The sequence below is a fragment of the Odocoileus virginianus genome, chromosome 25 (assembly GCF_023699985.2).
Source record: "Odocoileus virginianus isolate 20LAN1187 ecotype Illinois chromosome 25, Ovbor_1.2, whole genome shotgun sequence".
Lineage (NCBI taxonomy): Eukaryota > Metazoa > Chordata > Mammalia > Artiodactyla > Cervidae > Odocoileus > Odocoileus virginianus.
In genome coordinates, this window is record NC_069698.1 from 26,440,706 (window position 1) to 26,465,556 (window position 24,851).

The following is a 24,851-nucleotide window of genomic DNA, read 5'->3' on the forward strand; positions in this document are numbered from 1 at the left end:
ATGTGAAGGGCACTTTATCTCTGTAACCTTCCTCTCAAATATATGTAATACTAGTCTAATATTTTTTTTAAAAAAGTCACAAATGTCCCAACTGAGGGACAAAAACTTTATCAGTACATCACAAAATTGTCAAGATCATCAAAAACAAAGAAAATCTGAGAAACTGTTATAGCAAAGAGAAACCTAAGGAGATACAATTTCTACATGTAATGTGGTATCCTTGATGAGATCCTGGAAAAGAAAAAGGATTTGAGGTCAAACTTAGGGAAATGTGGGAAAAAAAAAAAATAGACATTATGCATTCATGTGAAAGTGAAATGAAAGTGAAAGTTGCTCAGTCATGTCTGACTCTTTGCAACCTCCTGGACTTTATAGTCTGTGGAATTTTCCATGCCAGAATACTGGAGTAACAGCCTTTCCCTTCTCCAGGGGATCTTCCCAACCCAAGGATTGAACCCAGATCTCCCCCATTGCAGGCAGATTCTTTACTCGCTGAGCCACAAAGGAAGCCCATAATGTACTAATATTGATTCATTAATTATAAGAATGTGACATAATTAGATAAATTGTCAATGATAGGGGGAACTATGTGTGAGCTACATGGGAATCTCTTTAATATCTTTCCAATTTTTTCTGTTAAAAAAATTTAAATATGCATTAAAAAAAATTACAGTAGAATTTTCAATGTCATACCAGTGTTTTGATATTAGTTTTCAGTCCTCCAGTGTCCCATATCTGTCACCCCGATGGTACTGCCTCTGTGCCTTGATTCAGGGCCTTTAGGGATATAGTCCCTTTTTGAGTCATTCTTCTGTTTCTCACTAGCTAATCACAATCTGAATAGAAACAAAAAGTTTTGAATGCCCCTTTTGTATTAATTATTTTAATAAAATCTTTTGTATTAAACACATACATACACACACATACACATTCACACATTTTGTCTAGGGTTACTTATATTTTAACAACAACAACAAAAACTAAAAGAAGTAGAAATAGTCCAATAACAACATATTGCTTTTCCTGGGGAAACAATTTAATTTAAAAATATGACCATTGACCAGCATTTCCTTGATGCCTTGTCCTAATTTCAGCGCCATTAGTCTGAGAAGTTATTGGAAAAGTTCTATTTAAAATAAAATGATGCTCAATGGAAATTATGTATTTACCTCTAAAAGGATACCATAAAACAACTAAATACTTCATTCTTTCTTTGTCTTCTTTTAGTAGGAATTATTTCAGCTCAATATGGTAACACTAGCCATTTTTTATTAAAGATAACTCTAATGTCTGGGAGTTGGTGATGGACAGGGAGGCCTGGCATGCTGCGATTCATGGGGTCGCAGAGTCGGACAGACTGAGCGACTAAACGGAACTGAACTGAACTGAATGGCCAGTTTTATATGTGTTTGATCAATAATAAGTTAACTTGTACATAAAAATGCAGTTTGATTGAAATGCAGGATTCATCAGGGAAAATAATTAGAATTCTTGTTGGTGACGGAACGGTTTATAACAAACGCTAAGCTGGAATCAAGATTGCTGGGAGAAATATCAGTAACCTCAGATATGCAGATGATACCATCCTTATGGCAGAAAGTGAAGAAGAACTAAAGAGACTCTTGATGAAAGTGAAAGGAGAGAGTGAAAAAGTTGGCTTAAAGCTTAGCATTCAAAAAACTAAGATCATGGCACCTGGTCCGATCACTTCAAATAAATGGGGAAACAATGCAAACAGTGTCAGACTTTATTCTTTTGGGCTCCAAAATCACTGCAGATGGTGACTGCAGCCATGAAATTAAAAGACGCTTGCTCCTTGGAAGAAAAGTTATGACCAACCTAGACAGCATATTAAAAAGCAGAGACATTACTTTGCCAACAAAGGTCCATCTAGTTAAAGTTATAGTTTTTCCAGTAGTCATGTATAGATGTGAGAGTTGGACTATGAAGAAATATTGGCACTGAAGTATTGTTGCTTTTGAAATGTGGTGTTGGAGAAGACTCTTGAGAGACCTTTGGACTGCCTTTGGGCTTACAGCCAGTCCATTCTAAAGGAAATCAGCACGGAATATTCTTTGGGAGGACTGATGCTGAAGCTGAAACTCCAATACTTCGGCCACCTGATGCGAAGAGCTGACTCATTTGAAAAGACCCTGAAGCTGGGAAAGATTGAAGGCGGGAGGACAAGGGGATGACAGAAGATGATATGGTTGGATGGCATCACCGACTCAATGGACGTGAGTTTGAGTAAGCTCCAGGAGTTGGTGATGGACAGGGAAGCCTGTTGTGCTGCAGTCCATGGGGTTGGAAAGAGTTGGACACGACTGAGCGTCTGAACTGAACAGAACCTAAATTATGAAGATCATGAACAATCTGTTAAACCAGATTTTGGCTGGTTTTAGAAACATTATTTTAGAGATAATTATTCTGTGCTTCTTAAATACCTAACAACATGCTAGGGCCCTAGAGGGAATCAAAATCAGTGAGATAAAGTGCTTACCTTCATAGTACTTGCTAGTTTAATCTCAAGGGCAGAAGATCACCTGAAGAGATTAAAAAAAAAAAAAAAGACTATAAGTTAACAGTTGTGTCACAAAACAAGAGGCATCTAGAGGAAGAGACTGGTAACTCTCCATAGATCAAATGATATCAGTTATTAAAAATACAAAGGCAGAAATGGGACAAAAAACATGATATATAGAGTGAATAAATGAACAGAATTTTTGCTCTTAAGGTTCTAATTATCAAGGAATAAAATGGAAATGGAGGCAGAACATTGTGAAAAAGTGTAAGAAACCATTAATAAACAGTGCAAAGTATAGGTAAATGGACTGCCTGAGAAAACTGGAAACAGGCTTGATTAAAGAGACACTATTTTTGGTACATTTTGCACTAAGTTTTCAAAGAATTGAATACTACAGGTCAAGGAACAAAAAGCATCTACAATGTCTCCAGAATGTGGAGAATTTCACATGGGATATGTTAAGGACATGATGTAAGCTGAAATGTTAAGCTGGGGTAAGAATTTGAAGGGCTTTCCTGGTAGCTTAGCTGGTAAAGAATCCGCCTGCAATGAAGGAGACCCCCATTCAGCCCCTGGGTCAGGAAGATGCCCTGGAGACAGGATGGGCCGCCCACTCCAGTTTACTTGGGCTTCACTGATGGCTCAGACGGTAAAGAATCTGCCTGAACCCTGGGAGACCAAGGATTGATCCCTGGATGGAGAAGATCCCCTGGAAAAGGGAATGGCTAGGCACTCCAGTAGTCTTGCCTAGAGAATTCCACAGACAGAAGACTTTTAAAAGAATGTGACCATTATGAAAGCTGGTCCTGTTTCAAAGCAGATGGGAATTGAGAATGAAGACTCAGGATTGGATTTAGGGGTTCCTAATTTGTTCAATAACAAATGAACAAGCCATGGGACATATACTAGGCTGTTGGTGCAATCACCAAAATAAAAGATGATAAGGTCCAAAATCAGAACAGTCAAGATGAGAATGGAGAGGTTAGATATAAAAATCATGTGTGAATGAGAAGTGAAAGAATTTAATGATTTGGATAAAAAGGAAGAAAATAACAATTGTACTATCTTGAGAAAATGGATTACTGGCTAGCAAAAATCACATTTATTGAAAAAGAATAGAATCATTAAATTTAGGGTACTGAAAACACATCAAATACAACAACTGGAGTCCTACTGCTTTGGCCAAAAGCCCTGGCTCCATCAGTTTCCTGTGTGACCTTCAACAAGTTCTTTAACATTTCTGTATCTCTGCTTATCTGAAATTAGAGAAAAACAATAGCACTGGGCAGCCACAAGTTTTGTAAAGATTGAATGAGATGATAGAATTATAGCATTTAAAATGGTGACAGAAGCTCAAGACAGGGAAAACATCATTTTGAGATTTGTGAATGAATGAATGTGGAAAAAAGATGACTGGGAATGGTAATTGAAATAGAAATGAATACTGTAACTAAGAGAACATGCAACATTTTGATATTTAAAAATTTCAGATAAAAAGTAGAGAGCAAAGAAAAGAACCAGAACATAGAGTTACAAAAGAACACAATGGAGAGGATACAAACTTTGCAAAATGCAGATAAACATTATTGGTTTTGTGAGAGGAAAGAAACATAATATAATCTGTCCAAAATTTGGATTTATACTAAGATATTCAATATTAAATAATCTATGAATAAAGAAAGCACTCACTGAACCTTCAGAACTCAATCTGCAGTAAAAACTTCTTTTGACATTTTGGCAAGCCTAATCATAGGATATGATTATTGTATCATATTAAAAATTATAGAAAGTAGGAAAATATAAGAAAACTTGATTTGCTTTGAAATCCCTTCAAATACCAGAAATTCAATAGCTTGAATTTCACAGGTGGAGAAAGATGCTCACAGGTCTTAAATAAATTATATGAGTTATAATCACTAGGAAATACAAGGTTCTTGTAGGGATTTGGGGGGTACATTATTTTGTATTTTTAACATTAATTTAAATTAACAAATTATGTTCCAAAATTTGGATCAGTGGTTCAAGACACAGGCATCAATTCTGTTTGATATTGCTTAAATACCAAAATTGGTAATGCATAGCATAGCTGTAATGTTATTATACACCCAAAAATAATGAAAAGTTAGTATTTGGCTCATTTTCCCAAAACACTTTTATCAAATAATCTTAATCAGCAATGCTTAATTCTGTTTTTGCTTTTTACTTTTTCCTAGTTTTAAAGTAAACAATCCTATTAAGGGTTGCACTGAAAATCTTTCAAAAAATAATCACTTCATTAAGAATATTCAGGTATTCATGAAGTATTGAAATATGGATAATGACTTGAGCATGTCAGTAAAGTGATCATCTGTCCCCAATTAATACTGATATATTGCAGTTGGGAGCCCTTTTAATGATCACATTACTGGGAAATTATTGCTACTCATATAATTCGTTCTTATAATCATGTATTTATCAAGGATACAAAAGACAAGTCTCCCAAGAGGCTTATTAAAATCCTTATTCTCTTGATTTTTAATTGCTAAAGAAGATAGCTTTTCCGTTTTTTTTTTCAGAGAGACCAACTTGGTTTTCATCAACAGTAGTATCATGTAAAATTATGCAATTGTCAAATACATAAATCTCCATTTTTAAAGGGCAGAAAATAATATGCCAAAGTGAAGAATCACTTTAAGCGCTCTTTTTTGTTCTATGAAATCATAAGCAAATCAAATAAAAAGTTGCTTTTAAAACATCTATAGATACAAGGCAGTATATTAAACACTGAAATTAATAGCATTAAAATGGTAAGGTAAATGTACATAATACTAGGAAACAAGTTATATGTAGATTCTTTCATTTGATTCAGAATTATTTTTACCAATTTTTATGTTTAAATAACTAAAATATTGTAAATCCCTAAGTTCTCTAAATTCATAAATATGGAAGTGTGTCTAGCAGGACAGTACATTGAAATACAGTTACTAAAGTACATTTTAGGCACCCATTCTGAGTTCTAAAGTCCTAGTTCATCCTGTGACTGCATATGCTGACAAGTTTGACCAGATTCAGTATAGATTTCAGATACTATTATAGGTTGCTGGAGTAAGTAATTCAAAATACCAAAAAATTTGTGACTTCTTGTTGTCCTCAGTTACCAAGTTTCTTCTCTGTGGAGTCACTCACTCCTTTTCCACATGATACATTTTGGAAATTCTTATGTCCAGTCCATAATTGGGAAGGGGAGTCATACTCTCCTAACCTAAGGATTGAAGGTCTTCATAAATTATTTTGAATAGTTCTGCCTGGGACATTTGCCTCTTCTATTGCATTAATTAATATGTGTACTGTTTTATGGATATTAACTTTTTAGATTAATTTATTTTAATTGGATGATAATTACTTTACAATATTGTGATGGTTTTTGCCATACATCAACATGAATTGGCCATAAGCAGACTCCCTCCTAAACTGTCCCCCACCGCCCTCCCCGTCCCACCCCTCCAGGTTATCACAGAGCACCAACTTTTGGTCCCCTGCATTATCCATCAAATTCCCACTGGCTATCTGTTTTACATATGGAAATATATGTGTTTCAATGCTATTCTCACAAATCATCCCACCCTCTCCTTCTCCCACTGAGTCCAAAAGTCTGTTCTTTATGTCTGCATCTCCTTTACTGCCCTGCACGTATGTTTATTTTAGTCTTGGTGTCATAATACTATTTTAAGATAGTTCCCATTATTTCAGCCTTGGCTGAACAATGCAGACTCATTCACTTAGCAATTGAACTCCTTTTATATAACTCCTTATCACTGTGTGTATGTGTTGTGTGTATGTATATGTGTATTTGGGCATTTTCTTACTTTCTGGCATTGCAAGATGCTATATGCTCAGCTTGTATGTTGTCAGTCCTAGTCTTAGAAGCAAATATTTCTACAGGAAGCCCCAGTAGCTTTTATTGGAAGATGGCAGAGGTAAACAAGATCTGGGTACCAGATGTGTTCCTTGCCAAGGAGATGTTTGTTTGTTTGTTTTTAACTTTCTCTGCTAACAGAGCAAAATTACATGTGTTTGTACAAACCTGCATATATACACACATATATAAATATTTCTGTATGTAACCATCTGTATTTATATTCAGCTAAACTTGAGTTTATTATTATGTCTCTAATCCATCACTGCATGCATCATTCTAGCTTCTTTCCCCGCTGATCTGTAAACTCCCACTCCAACAGTGAGAATCTGGCTTCGATCAACTGTCATCTGTTTATTTAATTATCGCATGAATAGCAACATCGAAGTCATAAATCATGTTGACAATATGTATAGTTTATATGATGTAATGACAATGCTATTTTACTTCTGTGGTCTTCCTAGCACCAACTCATAGCACTAATCTCATCATGAAAAAAGATTTAGAGACAGTTGAGGAACCTTCTACAATACCCAAGTACTGTTCAAAATATCCAAAATTATTAAAAAAAAATAACGAAATGAAGAAGGTTTAGTAGCGAAGATGAGCCTAAAAAGACATGACAACTAAATGGAATATGGTTTTGCAACTTAAATGGGACGTTAGATTAAAACTGATAAAATCTAGAATAAATTATCAGCCTTAATTCTAATGTATTTATTAACATTGGTTAATTTACTGTAACAAATGCACCATAATGGCATAAGATGCTAATAACAGGGAAACTGGGAACTCTCTGTACTATATTCTCTGATTTTTTACTAAATCTAAAACTATTATAAATTAAAATTTGATAAAGTGATTTTTATTTTTTTATTTTTTTTGATAAAGTGATTTTTAGGAAAGAAATTTTACTGTTTCAGAGTATGCTCACACAAACAGACATCAGTAAATAATTTGTTGTACATATAAGTATATGAAGAATCATTTAAATAATACATAAAGATATCATTACAGAAAAGATGCACTTTTAAAAAATTATTCTTGTAATAAATCATTGACAGCTAAACGTTGGCTGTATGCTAGGGCTCATATTTAAGTTGTAAGAGAAATCAAACTAATAGTAGAGGGTTGGCTGTTCAGTCGTTCAGTTGAGTCCGACTCTTTGCAAACCCACCCATTGACTGCAGCACGCCAGGCTTCCCTGTCCACTATCTCCTGGAGTTTGCTCAAACTCATGTCCATTGAGCAGATGATGCCATCCAACCATCTCATCCTCTGTTGTCTTCTTCTCTTCTGCCTTCAATCTTTCCCAGTATCAATCTCTTTTCCAATGAGTCAGTTTTTGCATCAGATGGCCAGAGTGTTAGAGTTTCAGCTTCAGCATCAGTCCTTCCAATGAATACTCAAGGTTAATTTCCTTTAGGATTGACTGGATTGATCTTCTTGCTGTCTAAGGGACTCTTCAAGAGTCTTCTCCAGCACCACAATTCAAAAGAATCAATTCCTTGGTGCTCAGCCTTCTTTATACTCCACCTCTCATATCCATACATGACTACTGGAAAAACCATAGCTTTGACTAGATGGACCTTTGGCAAGATGACTAGATGGCAAAGTCATGTCTCTGTTTTTTAATATGCTGCTATGTTTGTTACAACTTTTTCTAGAAGGAGCAAGAGTCTTTAATTTTGCACCTGCAGTCACCATTCACAGTGATTTTCAAGGCCAAGAAAATAAAGTCTGTCACTATTTCCATTTTTTTTCCCATCTATTTTCCATGAATTGATGGGTCTGGATGCCATGATCTTAGGTTTTTGAATGTTGAAATTTAAGCCAGATTTTTCACTCTCTTCTTTCACCTTTATCAAGAGGCTCTTCTGTTTCTCTTCACTTTCTACCATTAGAGTGGTGTCACCTATATATCTGAGGCTATTGATATTTCTCCTAGCAATCTTGATTCCAGCTTGAGCTTCATCCAGCCTGGCATTTTTTATGGTATACTCTGCATATAAGTTAAAAAAGCAGAGTTATAATATACAGTGTTGATGTATTCCTTTCTCAATTTTGAACCAGTCTGTTGCTCCAACTCTGGTTCTAACTTGCTTATTGACCTGCATATAGGTTTCTCATGAGTCATGGAAGGTGGTCTGGTATTCCCATCTCTTCAGGCATTTTCTCCCATTTGTTGTAATCCACACAGTCAAAGGCTTTAACATAATCAATGAAGCAGAAGTAGATGTTTTTTCTAGAATTCCCTTGCTTTTTCTATGATTCAACAAATCCAAAGTTTTCAATGTGTGAAAATAATGTATTTTGACACTGTATAAAACATTTAAGTAAATTCCAGCTTCAGTTTCATTATGATCAAGGACAACATGACAGTGTGAGTCAAATGTTTTAGTAGCCTGGTGTACAGACCAAATTATACTCATAACATATATGCATCAGTTATCTATGCTGTATAACAAATTATCACAGACCTTGCAGTCTGACTAATAAATGCTTATTATCTCATGGTTTCTGTCGGTCAGGAGCCTGACCAGAGTTTAGTTGAGCCCTCCACTTAATATCTTCCAATGATGCAAACAAGTTACTGACTGGGATTTGTTTCTTTCTAGAACATAATGTTTCTTCTAAGCTCCAGGGTTGTTGGAAGAATGCAGTTCTTTGCAGTTATAGGACTGGTTCTCTAACTTCCTGGTATCAGTCAGAGGTCCCTTTCACTTCCTAGAGTCCTTGTGCCTTTCTCATTATAATGACCATCTCATAGGTTCTTGAACAATGTGGCAATTCACTTCTTCAAAGCCAGCAAAAAGATATTTCTCTTCATTAAAGGCACAGTGTCTTTTTTAAAGGCTTTCAACACGTGTCATGCTTTTCTCTCAGTGCATTTTAATCACATCAGTCATAAGGCCTATTTGTCCCGGTACTGCAGATCTTAATATTAATCACTCAGTTAAGGTGATGACTTCCAGCTTCATTTACTGTGAAATTATCATTTTCCACATTGTAATCAATAAGTATATTGTGGTGTTATACTTTGAGACTATTACAATTTGCTAATAATCATAAAGCTTTCAAATGCTCATTAAGCGTCCATTGATGATTCTTGCCCAAGTTAATTATTATTTTTATGATGATCAAATAACAATTTTTATAATTGTGCCATCCCTTCCACATATTTTAGTACATTTCAGTACAGAAATATACATTTCTACAATATGGAAAAACTTTTCCTTCTTAATTATTTGTTGCATTTATTAATTTATTTTTATCAAATGGATACATGTATTCTTATGTTCACTGTATTATAATTACCTATTTATGTTATTTATTTGATACTTAAACTGTCAGAAACTTTCCATTATGGACTCTTTCATGCACTCCCTCCTTCCACTCCTTCATGGACTACATTATGCACTCCTTCTTTCCATTATTGACTCTTGAATTCTTTAGAAATAGCTCCATCATTGTTTAATCATTTCCTAACTCATTAGGACATGAAAGTATTCTAGGCTCTCCTAGGTTTAACTAAAAATCATAACTCTTTTAAATGCTCATTAAGGCTCCATTGATGATTCTTACCTAAGTCAATTATTATATTTATTATTGTCAAATAACAGTTTTTATAATTCTGCCACCCCTTTTACATATTTCAGTTGTCTTTCTACCATAGTGTTAGTTGTTCAGTCGTGTCTGACTCTTCGTGACCCTATGGACTGGAACACGCCAGACTCCTCTGTCCATGGAGTTTTCCAGGCAAGAATATTGGAGTGGGTTACCACAGACCTACTAGATTTAGCCCTGGAATCAGCATTTCATGAAGGATCTCGAACTCCTTTTAATAGAAGCTTGCATATAGAAGCTAAAATCTGTACGTTGTTCTGGGCTACCATAGGCCATGGTTTCTTGGCTACATCAAAGGACAGGGTTAGGAAATAAATGAATGTATATACATTCTTTCACACACATATATAAAATTCTCTTCTATTTCAATATCTAGCTATTATGTATCCATTGATCATCTGCCAATTCCAAATCTGCCACCAACAATCTGGATAAGTGATCTTTTATTATAGTCTCTCCTCTCCTTCCTTCTGGAGGACCAGTTTCAGAGTCCCCTGAGAAGCTCTCAAGGAACTCTCTAGCTAGCAGTAACAAATCGGTATCTCACAAGATATGAGCATATTTATCCCCCATAGAATACACAGAAAATACTTTAAGAATGTCTACCATATAAAAATAGGAAAATAAAACAGTAAGGTACATAATTTGTGTTTAGCTTCAGAACATATAGTTCAATAATTGTTAGGCTTTTTCCTCCTTTTTAATAGTTATACTATTCTTTTGAAACCTACTTAAATTTATGCATTTCCATTTATTTTTATATTAGTGTATTTTCTCTATTCTTATTTGTTTTTCAGTCTATTATTTTTAGGATATGTGAAAGAGTAACACAATTTTTAAAGTCAGAATTGTATTAAAAATATATTCATAGAAGTGTCTTTCTCGGTCCCTGTAATGTGTATTCTATCTACTTTGTATGCCTCCATCTCAACAAGAGTAACTAGTATTATTGGTTTTTGGTTCATCCTTTCTGTGTTTATCTCTTTATGCAGAAGTAAGCAAATATATATGTATTTTATTTTCCCTTCCTTTTCCACAAAACTTGTTATCTCTTTGCACATATAGATATTCTTTTCTATTTTCTTAAAAACCATTCTACATCATCAGATCTTAAAGAATTTTTTCATTCCATTTTACAACTGCATGACAATTTTGTGGATATCAGTTTATTAATCACCATTCTATGTATGGACTATTTACACAGATTCTGGTATCTTATAAAAACAAGAAATTCTGGAATTTATATATATACACTTATTCATTTTCATATTACTGGAGGGCTATTTTCAGCATAAATCTAAGAAGGGGAATTTCATATTCATAAGATACACACATATGTTGTTTTGTTATGTATTGTCAAATTCTTCTCCGTAAGGAAGGAGATTGGAATTTGCAGCAGAAATGTGTGAGTACCAGTTTCCTCACAGCTGTATTAATAAATTCATAGCATTTCAGAATTGGCAAAAAAAAAAAAAAATTGAAGATGACTTATGATAACATCTTTATTTTGCAGATGAGAAAAAGAATGTACTGTGTTGGGCTACCCTTGATTAATTTTATTATGACAAATAGTATCCTAACATTTTGCATTGGAGAAAGATAAGTATGGCATACAATGAAAGTTACTGGGTTTATAGTTGTAAAACCTAATTCTGCTTCTTCATTGGTAAAATTAGTAAAAATTCTGTTTCTTGAACTTTCAGACATATATAATGATAAGTAATGTATATCATTTTGTTCAGCCTTGATTTCCATAATGTGGAGAGAGCTAGCTACTCTAAGTTAAAAAAAAAAATATGTGACTTAATCTCAAAATAAGCAGGCTTTATTTAAAATAAGATTTTCCTAAATTTCCTAAAGATATATTGATCTTAAAAACATATTTTTTATTACCTAAAATCATGTTTTTAAAAAAGGTACATAACATATGAAAGAAAATATCACTTCCCTTTTGGATGGGGAAAAATAGATTTTATTTCACAAGGATTCCATGTAGGCTATATATTTTGTAACTCTATTAATTTCAATAATACCTTATCAAAATCTGTTCTTCAATTTTTCCACATAGATTTATAGGCTCAAACAAAGATTATACACAATCTTTAAGCATAATCAATGTACCTTGTTCTGCAAAATAAGCCTGCATGCCCAAGTCCCTTTCCTGAATGCTTCTGCAAACACATTACGAACTGTCTTGTGCTATACATTACTATTAGCAAATGAAATATTGATGTAGTTTGAATATACTCATTACTGTAGCCGACACTCTAGATTTATTCCATGATATGCTTATAATTCAGCTTTATAAACACACAATCCTGATTTATTTGGCTACTTGGAATCACAAAAGTCTTCATAAGGATTCCTTTTTTCTCCCTAATGTAATATCTGGAGCATTACATTCTCATTCCTGCTATAAATGCAATCTATATGTCACCCTTAATTTTACATATCCTTTTAGGCCATGATTTAACTTTTACATGGTAAAAAGCACAGATCTAGTCTTATTTACCTGATATTTGATGATTAAAAAATGAAAATTTCTGATCAAAAGTTAACTAGAAATTATTATTATCATGTTTAGTCTGTTTTCTGGTTTAATTAATAAGGCTACTAGTATGTTATTTGAACTCCTAAACTGGATATTTCAAGTGCCCTATCACATAACTAAATCAATATCCATTAAATTAGGAGAATCTCCATATAATAATACAAATTCTAGTATCTAAGTTCTTTATTGCATCTTGTTTATTCTGTGAGCTAAGAATACCATTTTACATGTTTTTTAAACCAACTGAATTCCTTAAAAACAATGAAATTTTCACATAATATGAAAAGTGACATGTTAGTCGCTCACTCCCCTCTGACTCTTTGTGACCCCATGGACTGTTGTCTGCCAGACTCCTCTGTCCATGGAATTCTCCAAGCAAGAATGCTAGATTGGCTTGCCATTTCCTTCTCCAGGAGGTCTTCCAAACCAAGGGAGCAAACCAGTGTCTCTTTCATCTCCTGCACTGGCAGACAGATTCTTTACCATCTGAGCTACCAGGGCAGCCCTCACATGATGCAGCACAGTGTTTAAGAATTTTGATCTATTAATATTACAAGTGCATTCAAGCATTGTTTGATACAATTATTTCTTTAATATGTTATTTCTCTCTTTATTATTTTGCTTCTTTCTTCTTTTCTGAATTTGATCACTTTCCTACAAAGCTAGTGTAAGCGCATGCACTAATGGAAGTATCATTATTATTTTAGATTTTAAGAATTACATTTGTTTTTCAAAGTAAAGCTTTACGCACATTGTAGTTTCTAGGGCTTAATCCTTAAAGATTACTTAAGGTTAAAAAATCTATTACATAATGAAAAATTGTCATATAATAAATATACTTTGATCTTAAACTATCATCAGGAAAAATAAAATGTTTTAAATTTATCTAAGACATTCATGAATAGTTTACAAAGACACAGATATACACCCCATATATATATGTACACACGTGTATAACAATATGTTATATATATGCTATATACTATGATATTCACAATAAAGTTACCACTAAATTTTTCACAAGAAATCACAATAATTTAGGTGCAGATACATCTTTTCATGATAAAAAGAGTTATTATATAACATCACTTAAAGGAAAGTGCTAAATTAAGTTTTATCTGTTCAAAGTTAGGTAGAGTTTATTTTAGTTTAATTAAAATCATTATAATTGAGTCATAAGACCATTCTTCTACTTATTTGCTTATATTCATTTATTTGTAATGCCATAACTAAAGGAAATAGATTTCCTTTAAATGTATAAATATATACATACAAAAACATATATACACACAAAATTGTGTGTGTGTGTGTGTGTGTTTAATTTTGCTGTGCTTGGTTTGTTTCTATCATACAACCCCTGGAACTTAACTATTAGGAATTCATACTCGGTGTTTACCCTATATTGAATGACTTTATCACAAAACAAAACATGCTGGATAATTTTATCCAATGTACATGTCCAGAGCACCAAATATTTTTTGATCTTTTGCTATTAAAATAAGAACACATATGAGAGAAAACACCAATCATTTTATTTTTCTCCAACTTAAAGTTATTGAATATTGCTTCATAAATTGATATACTAGTGTTTGGTTTAAAAGATTTAAGTGCAAAGATTATGATTCTATTAAGAAAACTATCCTAAATTTAGAGGAAATTGTGTTACTATTTTTAAAGTGTAAAGCTAATTTCAAACCATATTACAATGCCATAGTGACCAAAACAGTATGGTACTGGTGTAAAAATAGACATTTATATCAATATATAAACTGAAAGCACAGAAGTAAACCCAAGTCAAATGACATTTGACAAGAGACTCAAGGATATTTAACAGAGAAAAGACAGTCTCTTCACTAAATGACTTTGGGAAATTTCAATATTCGCATGCAAAAAAAAAAAAAAACTAAGCTAGATCTCTATCTCATAGCACTCATGAAAATTAGACCAAATGTATTAAGGACTTAGATGTAAGATCTAAACCATAAAATTCTTAGATGAAAACATAACTTTTTCTTTTCTTTTTTTTTTTTTTTAATTTCAGTCTTGACAATGATTTTTTTAGATGTAACACTGAAAGCACAAGCAACAAAATAAAAAACAAACAAGTGAGTTTAGAGCAAACTAAAAATCTTCTGTACAGATAGCCAATGAAAAACAAAATGAAAAGGCAACCTGTAGAATGTGAGAAGATATCAGCAAACCACACATCTGATAACGGATTAACACCCAAAATATATAAGGAACACATACAACTCAGGAACAGGAAAAAAAAATCACAACAAAAAAATAGTTCACTTAAAAAATGGTCAAAATACCCAAATAGACATTTTTTCCAAAGAAGATATTTGATGGCCATGTATATGAAAAGGTGCTCAACATCACCAACCAACAGGAAATTGTATATAAAAACTGTAACAATCACTTCATATCTGTCACAATGTCTATCATCAAAAAGATGAGATAACAATTGCTGGTAAGGATATAGATAAAAGGAAACATTTGTGTACTAATTTGGAATATAAATTAGTATTACCACTTTGGCGACAGGGTGTAGAGTCTTCAAAAAATTAAAAATAAGACTATTTGATGATCCTGAAATTCCAATTCTTAGTATACTTATAAAGAAAACAAAATCACTATCCTGATGACATACTGAATTAACACATACACTGTAGCATTATTTACAATAACCAGGACATGGAAATACTAAGTATCCACCAATGGATATATATATAAATAGATTTAAAAGTGATATACACATGTATATGGGAACTTCAGGTGGCTCAGTGGTAAAGAATCCTCTTGCCAATTCAGGAGATGCAGGAGACACAGATTCAATCCCTGGGTCCAGAAGATCCCCTAGAGTAGGAGGTGATGACCCACTCCAGGATTCTTGGCTGAAAAGTTTCATAGACAAAAAATCCTCATAGTCTACAGTCCATGAAGTCACACAGAGTTGGACATGACATAGTGACTGAGCACACATATGTATATATATACATATGTATACCATGTTACTTTAGCTTTATATATGTATGTATGTGTATAAATATATATATATATATATCACATTTTTATCCATTTGTTCATTGATGAAAACTTAGTATCATACACATAGACTACACACACACATGCAAATTCACTGGAATACTACTCACCCATCAAAAAGGGAATTCCTGCTATTTGTAACAACAAATGGATGGACCAGGAGGATCTTATGCTAAGTTAAACAAGTCAAAGAAATATAAATATCAAATGATCTCACTTATATGTGGAATCTAAGAAAAATACAAACATAAACTCATAAAAACTCACCAGATTTATGATTGCAAAGGGGTTGGGAGGTGGAGAGAGATGCAGGAATTTGATAAAATTGGTCAAAAGATACATATTTTCAGACATAAGATAAATAAGTTCAGGTATGTAATATACAAGATGATTATACTCAACAATACTATATTGTATATTTGAAAGATTCCATGGAGTGGAGGCTGTGTGGGAGCAGGAGGGCAGAGAGGAGCTACTCCACATTCAAGGTCAGGAGGGGTGGTCGTGAGAACACACCACTTGGCCAAGGTAAGGAGCAGCCACTGCACTTTGCTGGAGCAGCCATGAAGAGATACCCCACATCCAAGGTAGGAGAAACCCAAGTTAGACAGTAGGTGTTGCGAGAGGGCATCAGAGGGCAGACACACTACAACCACAATCACAGAAAACTAGCCAATCTAATCACAGGACCACAGTCGTGTCTAACTCAATGAAACTAAGCCATGCCATGTGGGGCCACCCAAGGCGGCCAGGTCATGGTGGAGAGGTCTGACAGAATGTGGTCACCTGGAGAAGGGAAAGGCAAACCACTTCAGTATTCTTGCCTTGAGAACCCCATGAACAGTGTGAAAAGGCAAAATGATAGGATGCTAAAAGAGGAACTCCCCAGGTCGGTAGGTGTCCAATATGCTACTGGAGATCAGTGGAGAAATAACTCCAGAAAGAATGAAGGGATGGAGCCAAAGCAAAAACAATAATCAGTTGTGGATGTGACTGGTGACAGAAACAAGGTCTGATGCTGTTAAGAACAATAGTGCATAGGAACCTGGAATGTTAGGTCCATGATTAAGGCAAATTGGAAGTAGTCAAACAGGAGGTGGCAAGAGTGAACGTTGACATTCTAGGAATCAGCTACCTAAAATGGACTGGAATGGGTGAATTGAACTCAGATGACCATTATATCTACTACTGTGGGCAGGAATCCCTTAGAAGAAATGGAGTAGCCATCACAGTCAACAAGAGTCTGAAATGCAGTACTGGATGCAATCTCATAAATGACAGAATGATCTCTGATCGTTTCCAAGGCAAACCATTCAATATCACAGTAATCAAAGCCTATGCCCCAAACAGTAACACTGAAGAAGCTGAAGTTGAATGGTTCTATGAAGACCTACAAGATCTTTTAGAGCTAACAACCAAAAAAGATGTCCTTTTCATTGTAGGGGACTGGAATGCAGAAGTAGGAAGTCAAGAAACACCTGGAATAACAGGCAAATTTGGCCTTGGAGTATGGAATGAAGCAGGGCAAAGGCTAATAGAGTTTTGCCAAGAAAATGCACTGGTCATAGCAAACACCCTCTTCCAACAACACAAGAGAAGACTCTACATATGGACATCACCAGATGGTCAACACTGAAATCAGACTGATTATATTCTTTGCAGCCAAAGATGGAAAAGTGCTATACAGTCAGCAAAAACAAGACTGGGAGCTGACTGTGGCTCAGATCATGAATTCCTTATTGCCAAATTCAAATTTAAATTGAAGAAAGTAGGGAAAAGCACTAGGCCATTCAGGTATGACCTAAATCAAATCCCATATGACTATACAGTGGAAGTGAGGAATAAATTTAAGGGACTAGATCTCATAGACAGAGTGACAGGGAGGCCTGGCGTGCTGTGATTCATGGGGTCCACGAACTATGGAAGGAGGTTCCTAACATTGTGCAGGAGACGGGGATCAAGAACACCCCCATGGAAAAGAAGTTCAAAAAAGCAAAATGGCTGTGTGAGGAGGCCTTACAAATAGCTGTGAAAAGAAAAGAAGTGAAAAGAAAAGGAGAGAAGGATAGATATTCCCATTTGAATGCAGAGTTCCAAAGAATAGCAACGACTGACAAGAACGCATTCCTCAGCGATCAATGCAAAGAAATAGAGGAAAACAACAGAATGGGAAAGACTAGAGATCTCTTCAAGAAAATTAGAGATACCAAGGGAAAATTTCATGCAAAGATGGGCTCAATAAAGGATAGAAATGGTATGGACCTAACAGAAGCAGAAGATATTAAGAAGAGGGGGCAAGAATACACGGAAGAACTGTACAAAAAAGATTTTCATGACCCAGATAATCACGATGGTGTGATCACTCACCTAGAGCCAGACATCCTGGAATGTGAAGTCAAGTGGGCCTTAGAGAGCATTACTATGAACAAAGCTACTGAAGGTGATGGAATTCCAGTTGAGCTATTTCAAATCCTGAAAGATGATGTTGTGAAAGTGCTGAACTCAATATGCCAAAAAGTTGGAAAACTTAGCAGTGGCCACAGGACAGGAAAATGTCAGTTTTCATTCCAATCCCAAAGAAAGGCAATCTCAAAGAATGCTCAAACTACCACACAATTGCACTCATCTCACACACTACTAAAGTAATGCTTAAAATTCTCCAAGCCAGGCTTCAGCAATACATGAACCATGAACTCCCAGATGTTCAAGCTGGTTTTAGAAAAGGCTGAGGAACCAGAGATCAAATTGGCAACATCTTCTGGATAATTAAACAAGCAACAGAGTTCCAGAAAAACATCTATTTCTGATTTATTGACTATGCCAAAGCCTTTGACTGTGTGGATCACAATAAACTGTGGAAAATTCTGAAAGAGATGGGAAAACCAGACCACCTGATCTGCCTCTTGAGAAACCTGTATGCAGGTCAGGAAGCAATAGTTAGAACTGGACATGGGACAACAGACTGTTTCCAAATAGGAAAAGGAGTATGTCAAGGCTGTATATTGTCACCCTACTTATTTAACTTATATGCAGACTACATCATGAGAAATGCTGGGCTGGAAGAAGCACAAGCTGGAATCAAGATTGCCAGGAGAAATATTAATAACCTCAGATATGCAGATGACACCACCCTTATGGCAGAAAGTGAAGAGGAACTGAATAGCCTCTTGATGAAAGTGCAAGAGAAGAGTGAAAAGGTTGGCTTAAAGCTCAACATTCAGAAAAGTATGATCATGGCATCTGGTCCCATCACTTCATGGCAAATAGATGGGGGAACAGTGGAAACAGTGTCAGACTTTAATTTTCTGGGTTCCAAAATCACTGCAGAAGGTGATTGCAGCCATGAAATTAAAGATATTTACTCCTTGTAATGAAAGTTATGGCCAACCTAGACAGCATATTAAAAAGCAGAGACATTACTTTGCCAACAAAGATCCGCCTAGTCAAGGCTATTGTGTTTCCAGTGGTCATTAATGGATGTGAGAGTTGGACTATAAAGAAATCTGAGCGCCGAAGAATTGATGCTTATGAACTGTGGTGTTGGCGAAGACTCTTAAGAGTCCCTTGGACTGCAAGGAGATCCAACCAGTCTATCCTGAAGGAGATCAATCCTGGGTGTTCATTGGAAGGACTGATGCTGAAGCTGAAACTCCAATATTTTGGCCACCTCATGCGAAGAGTTGACTCATTGGAAAAGACCCTGATGCTGGGAAGGATTGGGGGCAGGAGGAGAAGGGGACGACAGAGGATGAGATGGCTGGATGGCATCACCGACTGTATGGACATGAGTTTGAGTAAACTCTGGGAATTGATGATGGACAGGGAAGCCTGGCGTACTGCGATTCATGGGGTCGCAAAGAGTCGGACACGACTGAGCAACTGAACTGAACTGAAGAGGCTATATCATAAAAGTTTTCATCAGAAGGAACAAAAAATTATAACTGTGTGAGATGATGATATTAATTAAACTTACTGTGATAATCATTTTTCAATACATACATATATCAACTCTTTATGATGTACACCTTAAAGTTTTACAATATATTTCAATAAAATTGGAAAAGAATTAAGTGAAAGTCACAACTTTGCTTAATTTCTCTATTCCATGTCTGTGTTTTAATGTATTAGTAAGATTTCTAAAACAGCACAGGCTTGATTTTAATTTAAAATACATAGTAAAACAATTCTATTAAATCATATACATATATTATTTAATAATAAGATATATTGGTTTTAGATAAGAAAATATTTCTTAAACAAAATTCAATGTTAAATAGTCTTGATTTCATAATACTTCTTCCCTGCCCCAATTAATTAGACCCACATTAGGTTTTAGGAAAATATATTATCTAGAAAACTTTAAAAGCTAAAAAAAAAGTCTCTAGAATTCCAAATTTATATCTATTTGCTTTTAAAATACAATAATGCTTGGGGTTATTATTAAGCTTTTTCTTTTATAAGAGATATTTTCATTTGCCCCCCTTGAACCATATATTCAATACTGAGTCCCTTTAGTACTTATTAAAGTAATGATTTCACAGCCTTCCTACTCATTAGTATTGTTACATCAGAGGCCTGCTTAAGAAATTATCCATTATGATTTTGAATTTACAAATATAGAAACACATTTTTTTCACCAAATTAAATTTTTGATCAGATTAAATTTCATCAAAGCAAAGCAATTTCTTTTATCGTAGACATAAATTCAGGCAGTCAACATTGCAACAAAGGTCATTTGAGTGATAGCTTTATTGTGACAGGACTGTCTGAGGCACTCAGTTCATTTCAGTTCAGTCGCTCAGTTGTGTGCGACTCTTTGCGACCCCATGAACCGCAGCACACCAGGCCTCCAGGTCCACCGCCAACTCCTGGAGCTTGCTCGAACTCAAGTCCATCAAGTTGGTGATGCCATCCAACCATATTATCTTCTGTCGTCCCCTTCTCCTCCTGCCCTCAATCTTTCCCAGCACCAGGGTCTTTTCAAATGAGTCAGCGGTTCACATCAGTGGCCAAAGTATTGGAGTTTCAGCTTCAAAATCAGTCCTTCCAATGGATATTCAGGACTGATCTCCTTTAGGATGGACTGGTTGGAGCTCCTTGTAGCCCAAGGGACTCTCAAGAGCCTTCTTCAATACTACCGTTCAAAAGCATAAATTCTTTAGCACTCAGCTTTCTTTATAGTCCAACTCTCACATCCATACATGACTACAGGAAAAACCATAGCCTTGACCAGATGGACCTTTATTGACAAGGTAATGTCTCTGCTTTTTAATATGCTGTCTAGGTTGGTCATAACTTTCCTTCCAAGGAGCAAGTGTCTTTTAATTTCATGGCTGCCATCACCACCACAGTGATTTTGGAGCCCAGAAAAATAAAGTCAGCCACTGTTTCCACTGTCCCCCCATCTGTTTACCATGAAGTGATGAGACTGGATGCCATGATCTTAGTTTTCTGAATGTTGAGCTTTAAGCTGACTTTTTCACTCTTCTCTTTTACTTTCATCAAGAGGCTCTTTAGTTCTTCTTCACTTTCTTCCATAAGGGTGGTGTTTTCTGCATATCTGAGGCACTACGTACAATATAATATACATAGTATAATCCCTTCCTAGGTCTGTAAATCAATGTGTGAATCAAATCTACGTCTTAGTATTCTTTTTTTTTTTTAATGTTAAAGCTGTGAGCATGCCTTTTATAACAATGCAGCAATTTCCTTATTAAATTCAACCAGATATTCATAAAGAGCCAATATTACATGAATCCATGTTATTAAAATGACTGATGTGGAGTATTTAAAATCTTATTTTAAATAAAGATAAAATGTGAACACATCAGTATCTGACATATATATATTTTTTACATAAATGACATTCTTAGATACATAATCCATATATATCTCTTTAACATTTCAACTACTTTTTAATATATTCAGTTTTAATATAGACAGTTTATTATGTGTCACTCCTACTTCAATAAAATCTTAACAGTCATTGTATCAATATGTCCTGAATGTACAGTCTACACAAAGTTACTTTCTAGGTGTCTTTGGGGAAATTAAATGATTGAGCCTTTTGCCTTTCTAAGGTAAAGTCTTGATGTGCTCCATTATAAAGGTTGATGGGGAAATAAATAAAACTATTTCTATAATTAAATGATTTTTATTTATCATTGGAGAAAATCAAGAAAGCAAGACTTTTGAAGGAACCTGAGAGGGACAGACTTTAGCAATTTAGTGTGTGATCAGGTAAGTAATAAGAAGCTTTGACTAAGTTCTTATATAATTGCAAAAAGGGATACTGTGGATTTTTGGTGTGTGATAATTTCAGCAACTAGCTGAAAGCTTTAAATGAATTTTTTTGTTATTGCTATTTGATCCAACTAGGTATTAATGTTGTTTAATGTTACAGCCCTTAAATATGTCTATATGCATTCATTTTCATATTTTCAGTGACCATGTCGATATCTAAAGATCAAGAAAAATAGTTCTGAAATGGATAGACATAATAATGTGCAGAGAAGTTAGGGATGGGGAGGTCAAGCAATGACTGGAAAGCTAATGATTATTCTGCTTATCTTTAAAAATTCAGGGGAAGAACAATTAAATTCCTAAAATCATGCTGAGACTATGGCTTGAATTATTTAATTTGGATATCAAACAGAAGCTAATTCCAGAAACCTAGAAACTTTGTGGACTATTAGATACATGGGCATCATACCACATCAAGAGGATATGTAAAAAGACAATGATGACTCAAAAAGGACACATTTCCTAGACTTTTTCAGAATCTCCTGACTTCTTCTGCAGTATTACAATCACAGGACATCTCCATAAAATTTATTGAATTCTTTCAATGTATATTCACTGTTTCATTGTTACACTAGGTTAACAAGCTGTGGTTACACTGACAACTGTTCTTCTTTCCTTCATTCCTATGTGAAAGTCACTCAGTCGCGTCCAACTCTTTCTGACCCAATAGACACATGGAATTCTCCAGGCCAGAACATTGGAGTGGGTAGCTGTTCCTTCTCCAGGTTCATTGCTATATGTGAACCTTTTAGATGCAGATGTGTAGCTGGATATACCTAGAAAACTTTTAGATAAAATATCCGATGGTAAAAGAAAAAGTACTTCTTATTGATAAATGGGTAGAAGGAGAAAGACATGAGTATTTTTGTTTGTTTTTTCCTTTCTTTCCTGGTTCACATGTTGAAATAATGTGAATCTGGAAGTACTGGTGGTGAGTGTTCCGTGGTGTTTTGAAGGAAACCAAACCTTGATGTGAGTAGAAACAGAGAATAGAAGAGGCAGGGAATAGAGAGTGATAAAGAGCCTAAAATTAACTTCTGAGCTGAGAGATTCATTCTTTTCTGAAATTATTGGATTTCCATATATAACGTGCAATGATAGTCCCATTGTTCAGTCTAGCTTGTTTGATTTCTTACTTGCAGCAAAGATTTCTGCATCCAAAATTAAAATAAAATAAATAACTTAGAAGAGTCAAATCACTTCCCTCCCCACCCACAAATCTAAAATCCTTTACTAAATAAAGAAATGGTCAAAATAAGAAAATATTTATCATGTGATATGCAATATTTACTTAATCATAGTGTATTGCTAATCATGGACTAAATTTATCAAAGAACTGACATCTATTTAAAGCAAGATTCCCATAAAGCAACAGAAGGAATAGAAATTTTGATTAATCCATACAGAAATAAATGACAAACATTAAACATTAAAATATATCTCAAGATACACACATATATACATTTTTATGATAAGACATTGAAATAACATCACTAAAGTGCACAAAAGTATACTATTTAGACAAATTAAAAATTTATACTAGGAACTTTTCCATTTTAGAATGAAAAACTGGGGAAAAAATGAGCTAAAAACTCATTAACATTTTATATTTATACCTAAATCAAATTTTTTTTCTCTGGTAGCTCAGTTAGTAAAGAATCTGCCTGCAATGCAGGAGACCCTGGTTCAATTCCTGGATCAGGAAGTTCCTTTGAAGAAGGGATAGGCTACCAACTCCAGTATTCTGGCCTGGAGAATTCCATGGGCTATATAGTCAGTGGGATCATAAAGAGTTGGACACTACTGAGCGACTTTCACTTTCAAATCAAATTTAGTTTTACTAAATCCTTCTCGTAATATTTTATCTTTCAATTAATGTGGTCTCAAAACATAAAATAGCTATTAATTTGGAAACGTCATATTTTTAAAGAGTTTAAAAGAAAAATATCCCTGAAAATCCTAGTTTTCAAAATGTTGCAATGTTTAAAAATCCTTAGGTATCTAGAAATTCAGAAAAAAAAATAGAAAAATAAAATTATATAAGCAATTACTTTTCTGCTCATATAGATAGGCAACAGGAGAAGCAATGGCAGAGTCAGAATTATTTTTAAAATATTCCAATTGTAACATCAAAAACAAATGATACAGCATTTGATGTACACAAGGGAAAATGGTTAATTTATGGGTCGCTACAGATGCTTGCCGTGGATCTGCAGACTATAGAATCAGCATGAACTTTTAATAATCAATTAATTTTGAAATTAGAAACACACCTCTATTATTTAGCATCTAACTCAATAATAACATTGTTGTTATATGAGTTTGAGAGACATAAGAATACAATTTCAATTTGTGCTTTCAGAGAATGCTATAGTTTTTTCCTTGGAGTAGATTTTTTGAAACTAAAAGCTTTTACTTAGTCTTAATTAGCTGGGCTTGTTCCAAGTGTTTCTACTCCTTTCCCCTAGTGTCTAACTAGGCTAGGACACTATTACAAGATCACTTTATTGTGACTTAAAAAAAAAAATCATGAAAAAGATGTTTTATAGAGGCCTATAGCCAGCATCTTATAACACATGGCAGCACCAGCTGGTATTTTTGGAATCTGAAATGCACAAGGGAAAAAGTCTTTGTTTAAAAATGTTTAAATATATATTTCATCGATCAATAACTCAAATTCTAGAATGGTGTTTTATTTAAGATAAAAACAAGGATAGCATAATTTGCTAAATTTATGCTATAATAAGGATTTAAATGAGCAGTAAAACAGGTATCTAATGTAAATACTAGACATTTAGTGTAAACCATGGTTCATTATTCATATTGCAGTGTTCATGAAAGTGGATGAAAAATAATTTCAGGTCAATTGGAACTAGAATTAAGACAAGTCTTTGGTTCCACTT

General features: G+C 34.4%; 1 long non-coding RNA gene across 1 annotated transcript in view; it reads right to left on the reverse strand.

The window, feature by feature from the left end:
* Positions 1 to 698: 698 nt before the first annotated feature.
* Positions 699 to 24,851, reverse strand: part of LOC110122741 (uncharacterized) — a 34,456-nt gene continuing 10,303 nt past the window's right edge. The window contains exons 2-3 of the long non-coding RNA XR_002309325.2: positions 2,501 to 2,543; positions 699 to 836 (exon numbers count right to left, since the gene is read on the reverse strand). This is a non-coding gene — a long non-coding RNA (uncharacterized lncRNA). The remainder of the gene's footprint in view (positions 837 to 2,500; positions 2,544 to 24,851) is intronic.